Here is an 11,695-nt window from a genome sequence, read left to right as displayed (position 1 = left end):
ACTATGTCAAAAAGGGATCTTCTATATGGTAGCTCCTGACACTAAAAGACCCTCATTTATACTGCACTAGCAGTCCAAACTCTACCAGCTAATAGAAAGTACGAAGATTATCCTTACGATAACCACGACTTGATGTCACAAAAGTATTAAAAAAAAAGGATTTCCCCCAAACTATACCACCAATCTTCGCCGACTCAACTCAAAAAATCCAAATCCGCCCAAAATAACAAGAATTACCGTAATAAACAATCATAAAAATGTAGCAACAAGACCAGACCGACGCAGATGATCCTAATGGCCACTTTCTCACGCTGCGATAGTGTTGCGCTTGCGCGGTCCTTGGATAACACAAACGGTTCGCCAAGTCCGCCAAATGAGTTCTAATCGCTGCTGTTGTCGCGTGGGGTTTATAGTCGACACTCACCGTCGTGCACTCATCGTGTCGTGCAAACCGCAACAACAGCAGCATCACAATGGGCGGGGCTTGCGAGATAACTCGTTGTCTGTCTGCCTGCCTGGCGATCTGATAATTGTGCCCCTTCTCCATGGCGCTTAGACAACACCCCGTGTGTCCGCGAACCCTCTTAGTCAATGTCGTCAAATTGTCACTCGCCCTACGATATCAACCCTCTGCCAACTAAGTCTCTCTCTTTCTCTCTCTCTCTCTCTCGCTTTTGCACACCGTTGCGAGGGTCGGAAAAACTAGGAAAAACAGATTTGTCGGCAATCTCCTCTTTCCCACTGACCGCGACAGTGGCGATGAGCGATACCGACAACCGTTTTTACTCACGTTCTATTGCCTTTCGCTTTTTGCCTCCCTACACGCAGTTGGTACACGCATTAGCATTGCCACCTCATTCGCCTGCCTTGCCGGACTCGTCTAAACCCCCTTTATTTCGAAACTCACTTCACCACCGGTCACCAGTCCAATCCTGGACCGAACTGCTGATGCGCTGATGGCCGCTGAACAGCAGAGTTGCTAGAGTTGCTGTCGCCGACGTCCACCGAGCGAGCGGTGGGCCTCGGGACCGCCTTTTTACGCTTGTCGATATTTATGATCATGATGTCGTCTGCCCCTATCGCTGCGATAAATCTTTCTTCCCTTCTGCTTCCTCTTCTCCTGCTTCTTCTTCTTCTTCTACTTCTATTTCTTCTTCGACGGCGGCCGACACGGCGTTACCAAAAGTGTAAACAGTCACACAAAAACACACATCCCGGGCGGCCCAATGCAAAGCCCAGCCTAGCAGCACCAGCTGGCATCCACTCGCCATCCACTCACTCGCGCCGCACGATATGATACACACTCCTGGGGCCGCTCCGCTCGGTGGAGGCTGCATGTGGCCAGAGTGCAACCGTTGCTGCGCTGCACACCGCGACGGCATCGCGAGGGCCTTGCGGAATCCGTCTCACGACATTTTGATCTCATTCGAGCGCCCGCCACGGGCCCGGGGATCGCGCATTGTGCGAGATGATCGCGGAGGAATTTGACTTTTGAAAGTGAAGTCCCTAGATCCCTGGGACCCTAGGTATTGCCTCGCACCCGTCTCCAACCCGTCGTTTTTTTTTTTTACACTTTTACAGCGGCAGGTGATCAAGAGATCAAGATAATGGTTTCCCATTTGCCGCGAAGCCGCCCGTGGACCGTGGTGAGTGCTTGGAATGCGCGCGGGCGCGGATTCGGTGGTTTCCGTTTCACTTCACCTGCACGGTACGGTCGCTAGCGGGGCCCCCCGAAGAGCGTGTTTGTTACAAATGTTTGAGTCCGTGGTCCGAGTGTTTGAGCAGAGGTGACCAGCGTAAGAATTGGTGGGAGGAAGAGGAGTGGGACAACGATCTGATCTACGAGCGCAGCTAGTAGCAGCTATCTGTGGACCTGTTGATTGAAACATTTGATTCGAGAGCATACGGCAGACCGAACGACCGAAAGACCGATCTAGATACTGCAGACGATGACAATTAGCGGAAAGATCGGTCTCGTCCCTGTTCCGGAGTCTGTGGAACACATAATTCCATGTAGAAGTGAAGGTGAATGTTTGTAAAAAAAATCCACAAAAAAAACTCTCATCCTTCGTCCAGAGTTGTTACAATTCTGTCCGACTATATCACAACATAACAGATCACAACAACGTATAGAAAGTTACAAGAAATCGGGACATATGGCCAGAGTAGCCGGTCTCAAAAATAGCAAAGGGCTATATCTCCAGTGTAGCTTGCGAAGGCCCAGGAAGCTGAATTCGAAAGCCTTAATGAAGTAAATCCTCACTGAAGAAGACGATGAAGAAAAAGAAGATGACTATATAGAAGTTTCCCTGATTCTCGATTGAAATGCTTGTTGAATCGTATCTATTAAAATTTTAGGTCAAAACATGTTAGCAATCACATAAAAAGTACAACATTCTGAGCTCCCGTCAGAAAATCACAAGAAAATCATCATTTAGTTGAAGTTAGCTCACGCTAACGATCTTCTTCCAAAGGGAACTAACAAACATGACTTCGAGCAGTCGACCCAGAATTCGACTATTATCGACATAGGGCTTTAAAGCACAGTCAACAGTAGATGTGTAACTATAAATCCGTTAGAATCGTGTTAAACATACATTAGAATGTTTTTTTTCCCCAAATTAATCCAACAATGACCGACGCCCACGACGCCCACGACTAGCTCTAATAACAAACGTAACGTACTGCACTTTGCATCACTATAACACTCCCCACCGGAGGGTATTCCCCCCTTTTAATTAACACTTTCGAACCCACCCACGATTCTCGAGTGGAAGAAAAAAAACTCGACCGATCCGGTATTCCGGTATCCGGTGAACCATTTGCTCTGGAATGTCCCGGCGATACCTGCAGTCAGCTGCAAACGTGGCGACAGTTAGCGTCTGCTTATCAACGACAAACACTCCCACACCTACCCGGGGCTAAGCTCACTTAGTTCACACGCGGAAACTGTTGATTAAACCAATTACCATCGATCCAACAAATGAGTCGCCGGTTCACCCTCAAACCAGAGCGCGGTCACCAAACGCCAATGCAACGGAACATTTCAAAAGGCCGGCTGAGTGATGATTGATCCGGAAACGGATCCGCCGACTCCGCCGAATGTCGCACGCTAACACCAAAAATAAACATCCCCATAAACTGTACCCCTTCACCTTCCTCCTCGGCGAGCGATTCGTTCCCCCGTGGACTTCCCAGAACCTTTGGCAGATGTTGGCCCACCAACATCGGGCGTCATCGGTCACATTCCAGAGCCAGCCAAGCCGTCGCATTTTCTGCCGTTCACCCGGGGCGTGTGCGCGCGCGCGCGCGGTGGAGTCTATTTTTCGCAAAGTAATTAACATAAGCATAAAAATTCGTCGCGTTTTTTTTTTCGTGTGTGCCGCGCTCGACGCGAGTAAAGCTCGCACTCGCTGGTCAGAGACAACGGAGACAGAGGGATTTGGGAATTGTGGCCAGCGGAGCGCACAATGTTTCGCGGTGACCACCAGGCGGCGGCCATCGTCATCGTCAGGTCGATCAGACCGCACAGATATGCACGCACTGTGTCTACGCTGGAGGTCGCTCTCGCACACCAGTGGTGTATCGTGTCACTTTCCAAAGGGCTCCCTCTTCCTGCTAGTGGTGCCAGCGACGCGGTAGATCGCCTCACTTGGCACACCCAAGGTGGCCACAGTCGGTCCAGAGTTTTATTTTCCCCCGGGGTTTTTTTTTCTCATTTTCATTTGATTTTGGTTCATCTTTTCTTCGGTGTTATGGGGCTCCAAAAGCCACTCGACATCTCTCTCAAATGAACTTACCGTTTAATGGATCCTCGCTGGCAGATGCGTTGGGTGTTGTGGATGGATGGCTAATTCGAAGCAGAAGCAGCTATTCGGTACGGACAACTATTTCCCGGGTCACTTTGTTTCGTTTCCAAGAAACCACCATCAGCCCACTAGACTGGTTGTGTTTGGACGCATATGCGAAGGTACTTTGATGGTGCACTTTGGGAATAGTCGCAGACGCTAGTCGTAGTGACCCCTTGCACTTTATTCCTTGACGTAAATCCACATTTTCACTCACTTCTCAGACGGGTTCGTTTGCACCCCACCATTGAAATCACTTGTTTCGCGTGGTCTTAGATGGGAGGTACGGTTCCGACGGACTTCCCTCCCGCTATCAGCTGGCGTAATACGATAATCGGATGCTCCACTAGCACACACTCACCCACACAGACACCGTGAAGTGCGTGATTGTTGATCTTTATCGTGTTGACAAGCGCTCTTCGTTGTTCTTCTTGTGTTCTTCCCGCTCACCGGTCAGGTTTCTATTCTGCTGCAGCATACAAGTCACACGGCAACACCATCCCACTCCATTCGCCTTTACACACGATCACGCGGCATTTCCCGTTTGTGGACACATTTACATTCTCCACATTACAGCGGAATAAGATTAGTCACTCGCTGCATCACAGTAGACACGCAGTAACAGTTTACACAACAACAACAACAACAAATCGACAACAACAAATCGAGGAATTTGGATCGTTGGGGATGTATCACGTGCTGCTGCTGCTGCTGCTTCCGCCCCCCGCAAAACAAAGAGAACCGCCGGTTTTCGCTTCCGAAACAACGAAATCAAACTTCCAAACACCGGACCTACGTACCGGACCGGCCGAACCGGATCGTCAACAATCGAGAGCGAGGAGTGCGTGATTCAAAGGTGACGCGACGATGGCGGCGGCAGCGCACCGGCACAGCAGCAACGGCGCGGAGATGAGATGTGTAACGGAGAAGAGTCAAATCACGACTGGGGGGAATCATATACGTAAAATCAAGGTAAGGTACCGTCCCCGGGGTCTTGGCCATGCGCTGCGCCACCGCTGTGCCTTTTGCGCCAGGCCTTTTGCCTGCCTGCGCGCTTCCGTCGCTCCGTTCGCTCATCGCGGCGAGGTCGTCGTCGTCGTCGTCATCGTCACTCGCACCATCAGCGGACGCGCATCATCTGTGAGCGAACGAACGGCCGAGCGAACGAAGCGATCGGTGAGCTCGGCGCTAATTCCAAAGCAGATCGGAAGGGCGCCATCGGTGACTCAGGTGAGTTCCGACGTTCCGAAGGCGGCATATTCCCACTATTCTCTTGCCCTGCACCTATATCAGCCGCCGGTGCGATGCCTCTGCTGGATCGTCTGCTGAGTTCCAGGAACGATGACGGGGGCGAAACCGAACGCAGCATCCGACGATCCGACGCCGAACATCTTCCTTTTGGATTGCGGCGTGATGCGCCGTCGTTGTCGGCATCGTTGTCTGTTCGCATAGTCCGCGCTTAGTTCCTTCGGGGATGCCGTTGCGATGAGATCGTCGGGCAGAGACGCACGGAACGCCATGTGAGACTGTGCGTGATGATGATCTGTTGGTCCGTCGTACTTCGAGAGAGGTGTGACTAACGATCGGCATCGAAAGTGGATCATTTCATGGAATTGCACTCTTGTTCTTGTGCCTTGTTGATTATTAAATGGTTCTGTTTCATAGAACTGATGACGCATGTCGATACTCTCGTCAGGTTTTACAGAAATCGTTCATATCTAATTTAATATGGCGCTCTCACTTACCAGAAGATTCTCCTGATCATGCTTCGATTCAATGTAATACTCGTCAGCAACGGTTGTTATTGATTGAGCCGCTGATATTCTGAGAACTCTCTTGTGTGAATTCCAATCATTTCTTCGTCACACAATTAATGGAGTAAACGAAAAAAATGGAGTGCTTGCTTTCAGCTTGATCTACATTTTGCAATAAATACGGCTCAGTCCGTAATGTATTAACAAAAACAAAAAATCTACATTTTGAACACAAAATATTAGCAAAAAAATTAATTTTAGGTTTATTCTACATTAAACTCTTACCTAATGTTAAAATTTCGACTCTATTTAGCAACAGGAAATTGCTGTTAACTTATGAACGAATAGCTCTCATCTCATCATTATCCTGTTCGAAACATTTATTAACGTATAGCAATCATCTGATCATCCTTTGAATTTAGAGATTGTATGTATTGAAAAACCGGTTTGAAGATTTATTAAAATCTCACGTTAAAATACAACTTAATGCACCAATGATTGAAGATAAAAATACTTAAACAGGAGGTAAACTGTCTCAACAGTGTACGAGGTTAATTATCTCTGTTTACTAGACTCGTAGGTTCGTCGTTTATTGGTCAAGTCATCTGCATTAAGCGACGAACCTAAAAATGTTGATTTATGAAGAAAAGAGTTTAAAAGAAAGCTTGCATAGTTATTTACTGCATGTTATACATTGATCTACATATTAGGAATATTAATAGGAAAATATGCAGACCCTAACACCACGACACGAATGGCATAACGACTGCCCGAATAACTGACCAATACCTGCACGAAAATGTTGTTTTTTTAGCTTTTACTTATTATCTGTCTAGTAAGGCGTTTCGTGTGAAATGTCGCATTTTTTTGTTGAAACATAACGGGAAAATATCGCATTTATAAAAGCTGAACGCGATGATGAATTTTTATTTCCCAATTGATTCATTTTTGTAGAAAATAGTTCTTTTTATCGTCGTTTAACAGATAATGAAGTAATGAAGATCAATTGCTGACCTCTAGCGCACGTTGTAGCTAAGCTTTTGTGTTAAATTTTGCCAACAAAATGTTGCTGCAACTGCTGCTGCATCTGCATCTGCAAATCGGAATGCCCATAATAACTCTTTCCCGACCTGACCGACACGATCGGTCCCAACTTTGGTGACACTGCCCCCCCCCCCCCCCCCCCCCCCGCAATGCCGCAATGTGTCAATGAACGGGCAAGCGCGGGAAGGGCAGCCTTTGGTGCTTTCTCCCAAACAACTCCTCCTTCTCCTCGTTCTCCTGCTGTTCTCTTCCTATCTCTCTCCCCAGCTCGTATGTACCTTCACGCTTTTGGAGTGAGCCATTCGAATGTATTTATTTCCATAAAGATCCGCGTCCGCATCCGCGTCCACCTGCACCTTGACACGATCAGCCCCTTCGACACCCCCTTCGGAGGCCGGTCAGATTGAAGCTGGCGCACATCGGCCCCTCAAATCGCTTACATCTTCCGTATAGCACACAGACAGCCATCGACAACGACGACGACGACGTCAACCGCATCGTTTGTGAGCAGCAGCAGCAACTTTTCCTTCAAGCGACGAGCTGCCCATCGACTTTCCTCCACACCACACCAACCAGCGACAGGCTTCAACGGGCAGCATCTTAGCAGCGAGCCAGCGGGCACATCTTCAGCCCGAGGTGGTTCAAGGGACCAAACGATCGCGGAATTGTCTGCCTGTATGTGTCTGTGTTCATGTCCACCCCTAATCCACGGTGCGCACAGGTTGCGAAAATGATGCCAGGAGTGTGTGATCACCAGCCAGCCAGCCAGCACACTGGTACAGCACAGCAGCAGCACAACTTGTCGCCACCGTTGCCAATGATGCGCTGCTCGATCGGCTGCTACGCCAACATTTCAGGTAGCCCGCTGGTCCGTTGGCCCGCTTGGACGCGCCACAGAACTTTGGCGATGATAGTGCCCAGAGGCGGACGACGGGCGAGTGAGCGCGCGCGCGCCAGCGATCTCCCTTCATCGATTGCACCTCACCGCCTGCAACGCCGTGTACCCGTTTGTCCTCAAATCGAGGACTCCGCCACAGCAGCAGCCTTTCACGTGGCTGCGGCTTTTGCGGCAAGCTAAAGCAAACTCCCGGCCAAGCCAGAGAGGATGCCACCAACAGCAGGTTCTCGATGTCCATTTCGATGGCCTGTTCATTTTTGTGGGTCAAATTGACTTTCAACTTGGCGCGCGATTAGTTATTGAATGGTGATTATGTTTGCTTGCTGCTGCTGCTGCTGCTGGTGCTGTCCAGTACAGCGCGGGTTGACGCACGGACGACCTGGCTCCCGGGGACGATGTCGACTGGCCGCTACCGCTTTCCCGGCTCTTGCTCGAAAGGAGAGAGATATGGTTCCTGCGGTATGCGCCAGTCGTGCGCCCAGAGGCCGCGGCCATTTCCCTCGCTGATTGCGATCGTCCGTCCAAAGAAAGTGCGTCTATCGGTGCGACCTGCGGAGATGGTTGCACGTTCATCGACACCTTGCACGAAACAAGGTTCGCGCGCACCCCGGGCGCGCAATGATTTAACGCAATCACGAACTCGTGACGTGCAGGTACGCGCAGTCAACAAGGAGAAGGAGAAGAAGGTTGTCGTTAGGGAAGGCATCTAACGTGGTACGCAATCCGCGACACTCTCCTACCTGCCAGCTCACAAACAAGTGACAAAGGAAAGTTCTTCCAAAGGTATGCGCGGCAGGAAGTGATATTAAAACACAAATAAACTCGCAACTCGCATCGTTTGTCGTTTAGTCCGCTCATCATCTCGGGACGATGAAATAGATTCGCGCGGTCGCCGTGCGTTCCATCCAACCTCCTTGGGGGGGGCCGGTAACACTCATAACTGACTCACTTCCGGTGGACACTCTTCTCTTCTCGTTTGATGTTGCGCTGGCGGTCTGATGGCGTGTGACAGAAAGGTGCGCTTCCATTAGGCACCGAGCGAGTGATCTTTAAAAAGAGCTATTACATCGTCGTGCACATAAGCATGAGCTCGTGGAGCGTCCCTTCAGGGGTAGGCACCACACATCGGTACAGCAACCGTGACCTAATTTTCTGGCCAGTTCCTGTCTTAGTCGAGCGTTGAAATCATTTCACAGTTACACAGTTTAGTAGGAGCAGGCGGCGCATTAATATGTTTTGGTACCGAGTTCCGGTGAGCCGGTGGGGTAGTTTAATGGTTTTTTTTTTCAAAGTGGTCGTCGTGACAAACAAGTGCATGGCATCGGGATGTTGCTTTTTAATCTAATTACTTAAGAGAGATACTAGCATTAATTTGGGGACTTTTTATGAAAGCTTTTATAGCCAAACTATCAATTTTTAAGATCACTGACTGAAAAATATGAAGGAAAATGGAGGAACTATTGAGAGATAGACGGGAAGCGTCGATTAAAAAAAGTATCGGAGCTAATTCTTACTTATAGTTATCTTTCATTAGCTAAGAAAAGACCTTTATCCCTTATTCCGCCTTCTTCAAGTTTTTAGAGAAGAAACCTTGAATCGTCGTCGTCGTTGTCGAAATGGCTACAAGAAGGGGTCTATTCACAACTATTGAAAAATTAATCTTATTTCAATACGACGCTTCTATGGATATGAAGTAAGTTATGTATAATTTATTGTGCAATTGTTTAATCAAATGACCAACCGGATCAGAAATTTTGATTCATTATGTTTAAAATTAATTGAATTTCATTATCAATTTAATCCTAAATGAATTGAATCAATATTTAAAACGGATGACAAGATGGCAGCAAATAAGTGTAGATTACTCGGTAGAGTTGCAAAAGATCCTGCAAAAGACAAAAGACTTTATGGTAAAGTTCGCTTCTACAAAACAAACAAAGCTTCGTTTTTAGACACCACGTCGTATTTCTATGGAAGAATAATCAAACTGAAACGTTTTGGCGTATAGCGGTTATAGAACAAAGCTTTGAGTTAGACGGATATTTTGCGGAAAACGAGGAAGATCAACGTAAAAAGGTGATACTAGGCGCCATAGTACTGTGACGCGTATCAGACATTTTCTAGTTTGAAGTTAACAAATAAAAGCTAGTGAAAAGTAGAACGAATACTACAAATTGGTCAATAATAATGAAAGATAAGAAATTAAAATGTTTGTTTTTCGCAGCAGTCACTAACCAAACCAAATAAGTTGCTAGAAGAAGTATTTAAGGGGGGCTTCGGTAATTCCTTACCAAACCACTGATCATTTTTGACGATTTTTTGTGAAGTAACCATTCACCTTTATTCTTTCAAATGATTGGCATATTAAACTACAATTTTGGAAGCACATTTAGTTCTATTTTGGGGAAGATTTATTAAAAACTTCATCGACGGCATCACATTTATGAAGGTGCGTCAGCGAAAAGGTACTTTTTCCTGTGCCCATCGTAGCTGCGTGATGGGTCATTAGAAAAATACAAATCGATATTCTTTTGATAGTTTATAAGTTTATCTAGGTAGCCCCGTCTAGTTTTTGTTGAATTTCCAATTTTTCGTTTTTAGCCGATTTTTTAAGTTGGAAAAGTGGTGCTTTTCGTCATTTTGCCTAAAACACGATTTTTAAAGACTTATTTATAAAAAAGTATCAACAATTTTAATGATATCTCGACGGGTCTACCTGGCAAAAAGTGTATAAATGACGTGTTAAAAATTTCAAGTCAATCGATTCAGTAGTTTTGACGGTACGATGGGCATCGACTTTGAAATCGTTGGTTTTGGGAAACGCTCTTTAATGTAGCGAGCTGCATGGAGCCTTGTATGAAACGCGAATTTTTTTAAATCTATATTTTTGACAGTTTTACTTCGAATGACCAAAACATATTACAAAATACTCTTGAAAGGATCTGCATTCAGAGAAAAAAGTTAAAAACATGCGTCACAAAAAAAAAAATCGAAGTCCACCTTAAGTGCATAAAAATTGTATGTGGATTATCTACTAAAAGCACAACAAATTTTATTAATCATGTTGTAAAAGATGGGGCCACTGTTGGAGTACAAGATGAAACTAATCATCAGCGCCTGAAGAAGCTACCAAAAATTCATTCATCCGTGCAATAATATAAATTCTCTTTTGTAAGAGGTTTAAAGTATAATTTTGATTATTCTCGGAGAGATTTTGAACCACTCAGTCCTCCAAAAACCTTTAACTTCCGGACATCGAAACAATCGGAACGCGATTCAATGCTACTTTCTGGTGATATACTGATCATGCCGTCGCTTCCGACTGTCGCCCCCCCCCCCCCCCCACACTTTCATTATCACCTTTACGTGCTTACGCTTTGTGGCACTGTCCACGTTACGTCCAATCGTCCACCCACCAATCGTGCGAATTGTTTCTAACCAACCCACACGTCAGACGTCGGGTCTTCGGCAGCGGCAGCCTCTGAGGTTAGAGCGTTAAGCTGGCGCTCGCGATCACGCAAATCAACTCGTAAATCTAAATCTGGGCATCGCGCGTATGGATAGGAAGCTGTGATATAGTCGTGTCGCCACCGCCACCAGTCTGACTGACGCGATTGTCGTCCATGTCGGTGACTCGCACTTTGCTTTGATCCCGCTTGCCGATCGTGGATGGGCGTGGGCGAACTATGTGGTCTACCTGACGGATGTAAATTTGACAATCTGTGTCAGGTTTTTTTTTTGGGGTCTCTTTCTTCTTCCCTGTGCGTCTTCGCGGACCCCATACGGATGTGAGTCGCACCGGTCGAGGTCGGTCGGTCAGGTCATCGCAGTAACAGCAGGATTTCTCTCCCGGCGCGCAGAAATTCGAGCATCTTCAAAATGTGCCACCACGATCGCCGAAAAACCTGTTCTCTCTCGGTTCGACTTCCTCGTTGTGGCCACACTTTGGCATCATTTTTGGGGTTCATCTTCCCCTGCCAGAGCACACATACAGACTCTGTAGGGTGCCGCGAAACATAAACATAACGGGGCAGGGAAAGCAATGAGTTTACTGTGGAGATGAGCAAATGCGTGGCAGTTTGTTTGTTGCGGTGGGCTTTCCCTTAGAAAAAAGGATTCCATGAATAGCGGAATTTGCCCCAGGATATGCC

The 11,695-nt window shown here is 47.2% G+C and overlaps 1 protein-coding gene across 1 annotated transcript in view; it reads right to left on the bottom strand.

Annotated features, from left to right (window-relative positions):
* Positions 1 to 4,716, bottom strand: part of LOC126575302 (protein embryonic gonad) — a 77,731-nt gene extending 73,015 nt beyond the window's left edge. The window contains exon 1 of the mRNA XM_050235932.1: positions 3,801 to 4,716. The gene's annotated coding sequence lies outside the window, so the exon portion shown is untranslated. The remainder of the gene's footprint in view (positions 1 to 3,800) is intronic.
* Positions 4,717 to 11,695: the final 6,979 nt, after the last annotated feature.

The sequence above is a fragment of the Anopheles aquasalis genome, chromosome 3 (assembly GCF_943734665.1).
Source record: "Anopheles aquasalis chromosome 3, idAnoAquaMG_Q_19, whole genome shotgun sequence".
NCBI classification, from domain to species: Eukaryota; Metazoa; Arthropoda; class Insecta; order Diptera; family Culicidae; genus Anopheles; species Anopheles aquasalis.
Note: the sequence above shows the minus strand (reverse complement) of the source record. Positions and strands in the feature narration are given on the sequence as shown.